The sequence below is a fragment of the Myxine glutinosa genome, chromosome 12 (assembly GCF_964187855.1).
Source record: "Myxine glutinosa chromosome 12, kmMyxGlut1.1, whole genome shotgun sequence".
Classification (NCBI taxonomy): Eukaryota; Metazoa; Chordata; class Myxini; order Myxiniformes; family Myxinidae; genus Myxine; species Myxine glutinosa.
In genome coordinates this window covers 36,180,700-36,192,702 of record NC_136272.1, presented here as the reverse complement: position 1 = coordinate 36,192,702, position 12,003 = coordinate 36,180,700, and positions in this window count along the sequence as shown.

Genomic DNA, 12,003 nt, shown 5'->3' with positions numbered 1-12,003 from the left:
TGGGTTCTTGGGTACATTTTTAACGTCTTTCAAGGAACTTAGACACAGGAAGAGACAGGAGACAGCCATTTGTCCCATCATGTCTGTGCTTCTTCAACACCAGCTTAATTAAATATTTCTGTTTATATACTTAATTTCACTGGCGGGAGAAGTAGATAGGACAACAGTTGTGCAGGGATGGCACATGTGAGCAATGCTTTACACGAATTTTTACGCGGAGACGAGTCGGTGTCCTTGGCCATGTCCATAGATACAGATTGAAGACTGCTTTCAGCTTAACTAGTCCCACGTGGGCTCTAGTTGAAGACTAGTGTAAGTAGTCTCAGTCAATGTACATGTAGAAATTATGTGTGTGGGAATTTCTACTCACCTGTTGTCATACGGTGGTTAGATGGTTGCTGGCATTCCTCCGTCTCCATTGCGCTCGACAAACATGACAGAACGGGAGTAACGGTGGATATTCCGCTGAGATGCAGTCAATGCTCCCCAGAAGCTGGTCGAAGGTCTCGGCGGGTAAACCCGTCATGAAATGTTGATTTTCAGGAGGAGATGAAAATACTAATGCTTCGGTGTGACCAGAGCGGTGGTTAAAACAAAATGAATATTCCACCGCAAAAAAGATCTAAAATGGCGGAACAAAAAAAAACCCCCCTGGGAAGTAGAAAAGATTGTCGGCTTTGGAGAACAACGAGCGGGTGATGAAGTAGAACCCTACTGATAGTCCCAAGGGAAACCAAAGAACAGTGAAGTACAGTCTTTATCAGCTCCACGTTATCACATTCATTTAGCTCAAAACTCCTCGATTGTCCAAAGTTCGTGCAAAAATCGCCTCTTCTTCTTCACCCTCGTGCCTCCCGCACATACTCCGAGTTGATTGGTTGTTACAGGTTTTAAACCACGCCCGCTGGGAGTCCGTCCGTCCGTCCATCTGTATGTGAGGAACAAGCTTGGTTAATTGATTCTACCAGCACCGTCTGTTCATGTAGAAAATGGTGCATGGAGTACTAGAACGCACTACACACATACGTGCCCCGACGTTTAGCGGATACATGATTGCATCAATGGACACTTCGCTTCAAAGCGAATATACACCTACACCGCTGCTTTTGTGCAACTATTTTTGCAAGAAAACCTTTTCCACTTTTGGGGGAAGTTGAATTGCCGAACTTTATATATGCATAAATTAACTTTCTTCGTTTTGTGTCACGTGATCTCATCACTGACGCTATTAGTAAGTCAGGAGAGTTGCAAAAAACTAAGCAATCATTATATTTTGCAGCTTGCCTGAAACTTCCAGAAATGTTTTTTTTCCTCAAATTCCTGTAAATATTTCAACCTTTTGTTGGCAGTTGTTATCATTCAACTTCTTCAAGTTGGCAACTTATTGTTAAGTTGTTATTATTCAAGTTGGAAACTTGTTCTAGAACGGCACTCAGTGGAGAGCAAACCACCGCCTGGTTGGCCAATAGTGGCTAACACCTCGATGGTGAAGAATCACTTAAAATTTTCACCAAAATTGAATTGAATCGTCCTTACCACGCACAACCTGTCCAACAAGTTTCGTCCAAATTCATCCACAACTTTTTGAGATATCCTGCTATGTATAGTTTTTGCCCATATCTCCCAATGGTGAAGAATCGTTTTTTAAAATTCTAGTAGCCGGATCCGAATCCGGATCTTCACCAAAATCGAATCATTTGGTCCTTGTCACATACGCCACATCTCTGCCAAATTTCGTCCGAATCCGTCCACAACTTTTTGAGATATTTTGTTTACAGACAAACGGACAGACAAACAGACAGGGGTGAAAACATGACCTCCATCCACCTTTGGTGGCGTAGGTAAATATATTAGTAATAATATAAGTCTTCAGTGTTAAATACAACTCTTGTACTCGTTTGCAAGATGCAAACACTTCAGCACAATATTGCAGCACACAGGGGAATCAGAAATGGTAGGCCTCAAATTGCAACTGCTGGGCTGCATCTTGTTGGCAGACTACAGTATTTCATTCTTACCTGCGCTCCTGGATCTGGAGAAACTCAGCAACTTTCTCCGTTATTTTTTAACCATGTCAAGGTCTTGCTTTCAGGAACTATGCATTATATATTAGCACAAGGGAACGACTGATCTGTATCTCCACCTTATGGATCACAACACATTCTCATCCTCAAAATGGCTGTTAAAGTATAAAACGTTATACCGCAAATCATTGCTAAATTGGCACTGAAGGTCTCAGGATGAAGGTTTGGTTGGAACTGGAACTTTACATTTTGATGTAATTCCCAGCATGGCATTACCAAAGTGACAATGATGATGGATTGTCAGGAAACAATAGTATTGTGAGTGATTTGATATATTAAATTCGAATGTAGTCTGAACATTAAATGATGGCAGAGACATCCAGACGGTAAGTGATGGAAAGAGGGTAGGATGGGGGAATGGCGGACGAATAGATGAATAAATTATGTAATCGTTTGGGGAGGGAGAGACACACCCTTGTGGACATGCAGGCCTAAAAACGGCCTTAGCCATGGGAAAGTGGAGAAGCATGGGGCAGTAGTTGGATTGAGTTTGAGATCACCCAGGTCAATGAGGGCATGCACCTGTGGTGGTGGTGGTGGTGGTGGTGGTGGTTTGGGAGGGTCTAAGCAAGCTTTGTGCAAATGAGGGGCCTCGAAAGTGCAATGGCTGGATGTGAGCATGGGTTCGACTCCCAATCCGGGCGGTAATGAAGTTATACCTGAACGATCATGCACAACACCAGCAGCTTTTCCCCTTGTGTGATGCCTAATAGGGCACGATTAATAGGGCGATGTACCGAGGTGTGTGAGATATTGCTACATGCATCAGAGAATCCACTCCTCACACCCATATCAACACCATTATAACTCGAGAGTTCATAGAACACGATACCCCGTGCAGTGTTACTTCATTTTGAATAACATAATGATTTTAACGATTGCTTTTAAAATCCGGAAGTTTAGTGCTATTGAAGTAGTCCAGAGGTAGCCCCAAACACCACCCTTATACACCACCCCCATTGACCGTTTATTAGCCCCCGTTGGACTAATGGCGCTTTTCCACCGCGGTACCGTACCGTACCGCAAGCAAAATCCGTTTTTTCGTTTTTCCATTGCCAAGCGAACCGTACCATACCTAAGTACCCATGCTAAATTTGGTTCCTGCTATGGATAGGTACCAAGTGAGTCGAACCTGGACCTATTGGTGGAGCTAGCAATACTGCAGACCGTTGATTGGTCAATCACAATCGTCAATTCATGAAGAAAGTGAAAGGTAGACGTAATGTTACTAGCTATATATGAAGGTTAACGCAACATACTGTACCTGCATTCTTTGTTTGTGCTGACGAACAAGGCCCAAATCTTCGTTGTCGGTCTTCATAATTGTCTGCAAAAGTTTCTTTCCCTTTTTAGCTGTCTCCTCTTTCTGGAGTCTTTCAGCTTCTTCTCAAACACACCTCTCTTTTTGCATTTCGCTAAAAAAAACCTCATGTTCAGATTAAACCAAAACCCGACGAAGAAGTAAAACACAGATTCAAGTTCCTCCATTGTTGCGGAGCTGTTTACAGTTTAGTGTCGCATGTGAAACTAGAACGGCACTCAGGAGAGAGCATACCTCCGCCAGGTGAATAGTTTACGTTTTGTATCCCAGAGTAGACCAGAAAATCACAATACAGAATCACATTTAATCAAAATCATCCGTCCACAACTTTTTGAGATATCCTGCTATGTGTCGTTTTTGGCCCTATCCCCCAATGGTGAAGAAGAAGAAACACTTATAAAATTCTAGTGGCCGGATCCGAATCCGGATCTTCACCAAAATGTAACCATTTTGTCATTGTCGCATACGCTACATATCTGCCAAATTTCGTCAAAATCCGTCCACAACTTTTTGAGATATTTTGTTCACAGACAAACGGACAAACAGACAGACAGGGGTGCAAAGATAACCTCCATCCACCTTTTGTGGCGGGGGTAATTACGTCACCACAGCGGTCGCGTTTTCCTTTTTTCGTCACTTCCGATAACTCCGCCTATTTTCACGGTTCTGTTGTGCGATGGATAAACGACACAGGGATTACCGTACCGTACTGTGCAGTGCAATGGAAAAGCGCCATTAGTCCGAAACAGGGGCCTATGGGTTGGGACTCGTCCGTCCGTCCATCCGTCCGCAACCGTATCTCAGATGTATTGATCGATTTTATTCGTACTTGTCACAAAGACAATACATGATGGTATACACATGCACATTATTTTGTTTCACGGTGCGATCAAAGATGGCCGACTTGCAGCCATTTTAGTTGTAAAAAAAACCCGATGTTGAACACGTCCTCAACCATTTCTCGGACATGCATTCACCGACCTTGTTTAAACTTGTCAAACAGATAATGAATGATTGCTTACATATGCATGCCATTTTCTTGCGAGATCAGATCCAATATGGCCGACAGGCGGCCATTTTGTTACTTAAATGTAACCCCAACCATTTCTCAGACAAGCATGGACCGATTTTGTTCAAACTTGCCGCAAAGACAATACATGAGAGTATACATATGCAGAAGATTTTGTTTTGTAATCCGAGCAAAGATGGCTGACTGGCGGCCTTTAACTCCGTACAGCAAAATTACTAAAACCACAGGGGGTATGGAATTTTGTCTTTTTCCCCTTGTTTAAATTGAGGTACAAGGAGTCTCCGGTGTGTGAACACCCAGTTTCCGAACATCCGAACATCCGTTCATACGAACATTGAACATTAAAAACATGTTTTGTCTTTCGAACATTCAATCCATTCACACAAATAGGCTTTTTAAGTGCTAAATGTAGGAAATCGGACCTCGAGGGAGAGTTAATTACCCATTCACATTATTCACACCTCATTTACATTGGCTTCTCTCCATCACTCTCCCCACAGGGTTCCATACCGACACCAGCGAAAGCATGAGCCAAACTAAGTCAGTCTAAAGACACCCTCCCCACTTCTCCCTTTCCCCTTCTCTGCCCCCCCCTCCCCCCCCCCCACCCCTCAAACCTATAACGCCTACGCAAAAGGCCTCATTTAGCATTCATACAAGATTTCGAAAATCATTTGAAAATTACGTATCACGAACGGACGGATGGAATAATTCCCCCATAATTATGGACGAGATGACTTGTGACATCCATCCCCACCGAGATCACTCGCCCCGCACCTTGAACCCCCAAGTTATTAGTTTTTCCTACCACCCAAAAACCTTCCCGTACATAACCAGAGTACAACCACCAGTTTTCAACTCATTCTGTCCAGCACTTTTAGTCTAGTAGGAAGACTAGGTCCCCCTGCACCCCCCGGAGATATACTTCTAATCAGTGTTTCTAGATTGGAAACAATGTGTAGAAAATGACTAGCTATGGCCCCAAGCTGAAAACATGTCCCACATACCATTTTTATGCAAATTACTGCTGCCATTATCAAAAAAAGACTAGGTCCCCCTGCACCCCCCCGGAGATATACTTCTAATCAGTGTTTCTAGATTGGAAAAAATGTGTAGAAAATGACTAGCTATGGCCCCAAGCTGAAACAATGTCCCACATACCATTTTTATGCAAATTACTGCTGCCATTATCAAAAAAACGATTTTTGACATATCTCAGCCAATATTGCAGATAATTGAAAAATGAAGGTGTCTAGACCCATGTTTTGAAGGGCATAGATCATGATAGAACTATTCATAACATGATTACATGTGTCTATGGTATACTAGTATGCTAATTAGTGCTTTATTTACAAAATAATCACAGTTTTACGAAATAATAGACTCATATTAAGGTCCGTCTACACAGACGTTAACACAAAGTTTTATTTTTCTAAATACCCTGTGAAATTCACCGAATGCCCTGTGAAACCTGGGATTCTTCTCCAGCTTTTTCAAGGGCCCGACTTTTCCCTTCCCTTTGAAGGCACTGGTGCAGTCTTCTCCGCTGAACACATAGTACCCCAGGAGAGTGGCACAGTAGTCCTCTCCCAGGGATTCTGCCAGCTCAGAGACGTTGACAAGTTGGCGATGCTTCCCTGACCCTGTATCCAGGTACACCGTCAGCTTGATGTTGTGGGCATGGTGGAGCAGGATCAGGAGGATGTCTGTGTCCGGTGTTCTGACTACAGCGTTCTTGTATCCGATGGTAGCAGCATGATGGAGGTACAGAACCACCCTGGTATCAGTCTCTTCCTGGTTGCTGTAGATCGTGGGGAGTTCACGTACCTCGACCTGAAACACAAAAAGGCACCGCATTTCAATCACCAGTCACTGCCAGTTTCAGTATATCTCCGGGGGGTGCAGGGGGACCTAGTCTTTTTTTGATAATGGCAGCAGTAATTTGCATAAAAATGGTATGTGGGACATTTTTTCAGCTTGGGGCCATAGCTAGTCATTTTCTACACATTTTTTCCAATCTAGAAACACTGATTAGAAGTATATCTCCGGGGGGTGCAGGGGGACCTAGTCTTTTTTTGATAATGGCAGCAGTAATTTGCATAAAAATGGTATGTGGGACATTATTTCAGCTTGGGGCCATAGCTAGTCATTTTCTACACATTTTTTCCAATCTAGAAACACTGATTAGAAGTATATCTCCGGGGGGTGCAGGGGGACCTAGTCTTCCTACTAGACTATTTAGGGTTGCATCAAAGTCAAACAAACAGAAACACAAACTTTTCGAATTTTTGTACCATTCCAAGCTGCCATTAGAGAAGAATGAAGATTGTGGATCGATTTCCAAATTTCTGATTCTTGATTGTGCTCTTACAACAACATTGTGCTCTTACAGAGCAATCAAAAACAACACATTGTATTTCTTACCGAAATAACTACCGACATAATGACCAATGTTTTCATTAGCAGCACCTCCCTCGCTAACACAGGTGCAAAAATCCATTATCCTGGTGTGAACAATATGAAATAAACACTGTGGTGTCATGTGTTCAGCATTCCAAGCCACGTTTATCTACATTAAAATTATCTGCATTATTGTTGCAAATCATCACACGTACAAATAACAAGGAGGATGGTGGTGACAGGGGATGTAACACAATTAATCAGACAATGGGACAGCAAAATGCACAGCTTGAGACAACAGCAGAGAGCTCAGCAGGAAACAGAATACTTCAACACGTTGTTTTCTTTTTAATTATTCAAATATTCCATAAATCTTGTTGACCACATATGTGCCAAGCATATATTATAAGGACAACAATTTTTTTTTTTTAAATAACGCCAATTTCAAGACCTCCATCTTTCCAGCTCTACGGCCCCGAGCACAGCAACAATGAATGGCAAAGAAAACAAACAAAAAAATAATAAAAACAACCATTCTAAAATGTACACCGGATGTCCGAATAAAATGTATACAGGATGTCCTAATAAAATGCATGCAGGATGTCCTAATAAAATGTATACAGGATGTCCTAATAAAATGTATACAGGATGTCCTAATAAAATGTATAGAGGATGTCCTAATAAAATGTATGCAAGATATCCTAATAAAATGCATACAGGATGTCCTAATAAAATGTATACAGGATGTCCTAATAACATGTATACAGGATGTCCTAATAAAATGCATTCAGGATGTCCTAATAAAATGTATACAGGAAGTCGTAATAACATGTATACATGATGTCCTAATAAAATGCATACAGGATGTCCTAATAACATGTATACAGGATGTCCTAATAAAATGGATACAGGATGTCCTAATAAAATGCATACAGGATGTCCTAATAAAATGTATACAGGATGTCCTAATAAAATGTATAAAGGATGTCCTAATAAAATGTATACAGGATGTCCTAATAAAATGCATACAGAATGTCCTAATAAAATGCATACAGGATGTCCTAATCAAATGCATACAGGATGTCCTAATAAAATGCATACAGGATGTCCCAATAAAATATATACCGGATGTCCTAATAAAATGCATACAGGATGTCCTTATAAAATGCATACTGGATGTCCTAATAAAATGTATACAAGATGTCCTAATAAAAATGTATACAAGATGTCCTAATAAAATGCATACAGGATGTCCTAATAAAATGCATACTGGATGTCCTAATAAAATATATACCGGACGTCCTAATAAAATATATACCGGATGTCCTAATAAAATATATACTGGATGTCCTAATAAAATGCATACAGGATGTCCTACTAAAATGCATACCGGATGTCCTAATAAAATGTATACAAGATGTCCTAATAAAATGTATGCAAGATGTCCTAATAAAATGCGTACCGGATGTCCTAATAAAAAGCATACCGGATGTCCTAATAAAATATATACCGGATGTCCTAATAAAATATTTACCGGATGTCCTAATACAATGCATACAGGATGTCCTAATAAAATGCATACCGGATGTCCCAATAAAATGTATACAGTGGGTCCCAATAAAATGCATACAGGATGTCCAAATAAAATGCATACAGGATGTCCGAATAAAATGCATACAGGATGTCCTAATAAAATGCATACAGACTGTCCTAATAACATGTATACAGTGGGTCCTAATAAAATGTATGCAGGATGTCCTAATAAAATGTATACCGGATGTCCTAATAAAATGTATACAGGATGTCGTAATAACATGTATACAGGATGTCCTAATAACATGTATGCAGGATGTCCTAATAAAATGTATACAGGATGTCCTAATAAAATGTATACAGGATGTCCTAATAACATGTATACAGGATGTCTTAATAAAATGTATACAGGATGTCCTAATAACATGTATACAGGATGTCCTAATAAAATGCACACAGGATGTCTTAATAAAATGTATACAGGATGTCCAAATAAAATGTATACAGGATGTCCTAATAACATGTATACAGGATGTCCTAATAAAATGTATACAGGATGTCCTAATAACATGTATACAGGATGTCTTAATAAAATGTATAGAGGATGTCCTAATAACATGTATACAGGATGTCCTAATAAAATGTATACAGGATGTCCTAATAACATGTATACAGGATGTCTTAATAAAATGTATACAGGATGTCCTAATAACATGTATACAGGATAAAAAAAAAAACCACCTTTAGAGGCCATTAGAGGCCATATACAGGATGTCCTAATAAAATGTATACAGGATGTCCTAATAACATGTATACAGGATGTGTTACGGATTCTTCACTTCCGTTGTTGTGGTTTTCATCCACTGTAAACATTTTTGATTCCATGTACTATTATTGTTGTCGTTTAAGGGAAATAGATATTACTATTTTCGAAAGGCAAAAAAGTGAATGTTTTAAATGAAACCGGAACCGGATGACGAAGAAGAGGAGAAGAAAAAGAAGGCGGAGCGAGTGAGTTCGACAAGAAAGCCGAGCTGCTTTGAGGTCTGAAGCGAACGTTGGCGAGCAAGTCACGAGTGAACTTTGGGTTTCCCAGGAAAGGGATTCCTTCGACAGAGTTGTTATCGCTGTGACAGATCAACCTGCGTGTCAGGTTTGGAGGTGGATTCCGAGGAGAATCATCGTCATGTCGTTTCGCCTCGAGAACGGGTCGTCGGCCATTTTGACTCGCGCGCTTTGCGCGTCGCACAAGGTTTCTTTGCTTCGCTTCAGCCGTTTTCACCGCATTCAGACGTTTATCTGGTGTGTGTGTAACGTGGATTTTGAAGGTAAATCTGCGGGTCGCCGATTTGAAGCCGTGAAACGTCCATACCCAAGGGTGTGATTTCCCAGTCGCCTGGAGGGCGCCTTTGGATTTCTCAGTCGCTTTGAGGGCGCCTTTGCACAGCTTTGGCCGCGTTACTGTGACTGTCATCCGAACAGGATTCTGATCTCGATTGGACATCGTTCTGATGATGGCTGGAGCGGATCGACTTTGGCTTGAAGCCGGAATCAACTTTGGCTTGAAGCCGGGAATAGAGACATTGGGAATGTTCTTGTTTCACTCACTTGGAGCACAGTGAGTTATATATTACGAAACTGATGGTACCATCATAGGATATATATTGATTGTACTTTTGATTAATATTATTGTTGTACTGTTATTATTGTGTGATCTTAATACAATATTCGTTTGTTGGTAACAATTGTTGTGGCTTCACCATTGATCTTTGACATACAGAATAACACATTTTTCTGCCGTGACTCCTCTCGGGGCTCGGAGGTACACCGTGACCAGGGGGTTGGGGTGGAGCGCGTAACAGAAATTGGGGGCTCGACTTTGCTGATTAAATTCCCTAACATCCTCGTCCGGGATTAAATTCCCGAACATCCTCGGCCGGGATTAAATTCCCTAACATCCTCGTCTGGGATAGAATTCCCTAACATTCCCAAAATTCCCAAATTTGGAATTTTTCTAACATTCCCAAAGTTTTCAAAAAAAAAAAAAATTGAAATATTTTGTGTGAAGGTTAACAGGTGTTAACTGATAGTCACCATGGTGTTTGACGCAGAAAAGTTTGCGGCGTCCCCTAATGAGGCACAGTTCCAAGCGTTAAAAAGATCGGAACTCTTGATATTGGCCAAACATTTTAACTTGGAGGTCCGAGCTCATATGAAGAAAGCAGAGATGCAGACATTGGTGGTCGAATCTCTGGTGGGTCAAGGAACATGGACAGAGGTAGCCTTGGATTGATTACCCGAGGAAAAAGAAAATGTGGAGCTCCGGAAAATGGAGATACAACTGCAGAGCCAGGAAAGGTTAAAAGAGTTGGAATGGAAAGCCGAGGAAAGAAGAGCAGAACAGGAACGAGAACTCAAGGAGAGAAGAGCAGAGGAAAGGAGAGCTGAAAGGGAACTCGAGGAAAGAAGAGTAGAACAGGAACGAGAACTCGAGGAGAGAAGAACAGAGGAAAGGAGAGCTGAAGAAGAAAGAAGAGCAGGGGAAAGAGCAGAGGAAAGGAGAGGCGAAACGGAGTTAAAGGAACGTGACATGGAGTATCAGAAGGAATTTAAACTCAAGGAGCTGGAATTAATGGGAGAACAGAGAGAAGTAGTATCCATGCCGGCTAGTTCGACAACTAGTCAGAACACTTGGGATGTTGGTAGGCATGTGAGGCTGGTTCCATCCTTCAATGAAAAGGAGGTAGCCAAGTTTTTTTTACACTTTGAGAAAGTGGCTCAAATGCGAAAATGGCCTGTGGGGTCCTGAACTATGTTAGTGCAAAGTGTTTTGGTGGGTAAAGCTCAGGATATCTATTCGGCTTTACCGATTGACCAATGTGCAGATTATGAGATAGTGAAGAAAACCATTCTCAAAGCCTATGAATTGGTCCCTGAAGCTTACCGGCAAAAATTCAGGAATGCCAGGAAGAGGGAGAGTGAGACCCATGTGGAGTTTGCCAGAATGAAGGAAACCATGTTTGATCGGTGGTGTGATTCAAAGGGAATTGGGAAAGACTTCAAACTGTTGCGACAATTGATCTTGGTGGAGGAATTCAAACAGTGTGTCCACGCGGACATTAAAGTACATCTGGATGAAAAGAAAGTACCAGAGTTGTATGAGGCAGCAACCGTGGCAGATGACTATGCCTTGACACACAGGATGGGGTTCCACAAACCTAACTTCCCGCCTAGAGTTAGCTAGGGGGGTTATGGTAAATCAGGGGCGGAGAACAAATATTCGTGGAGGCGGCCTAGAGATGACTATGGGGACAAATCTGATACCGCGACTTTTAGGGATCAGAGGACTACAGTTCCAAGACAGACCTATCTTCCGGGGGGCCCGAGGCAGACCACGAGTTTTTCCTCCGGGCCTACTTGCGCTTTTTGCAAGAAACCTGGGCATTTGATGTCCCAATGTTATGCCCTGAAAAGGAAAAATCAGGAGCGGAGTCAGACTAGTACAACTCCGAATGCATTGGCCAATGCGAGAAATCGTCCTTGGAGGACAGTGCCTTGTGAAGGTTCCCATGCCAAAGTTACGGCATCACAGAATGACCTTGTTCAAGAGGGTTACAAACCTTTTATTTCAGGGG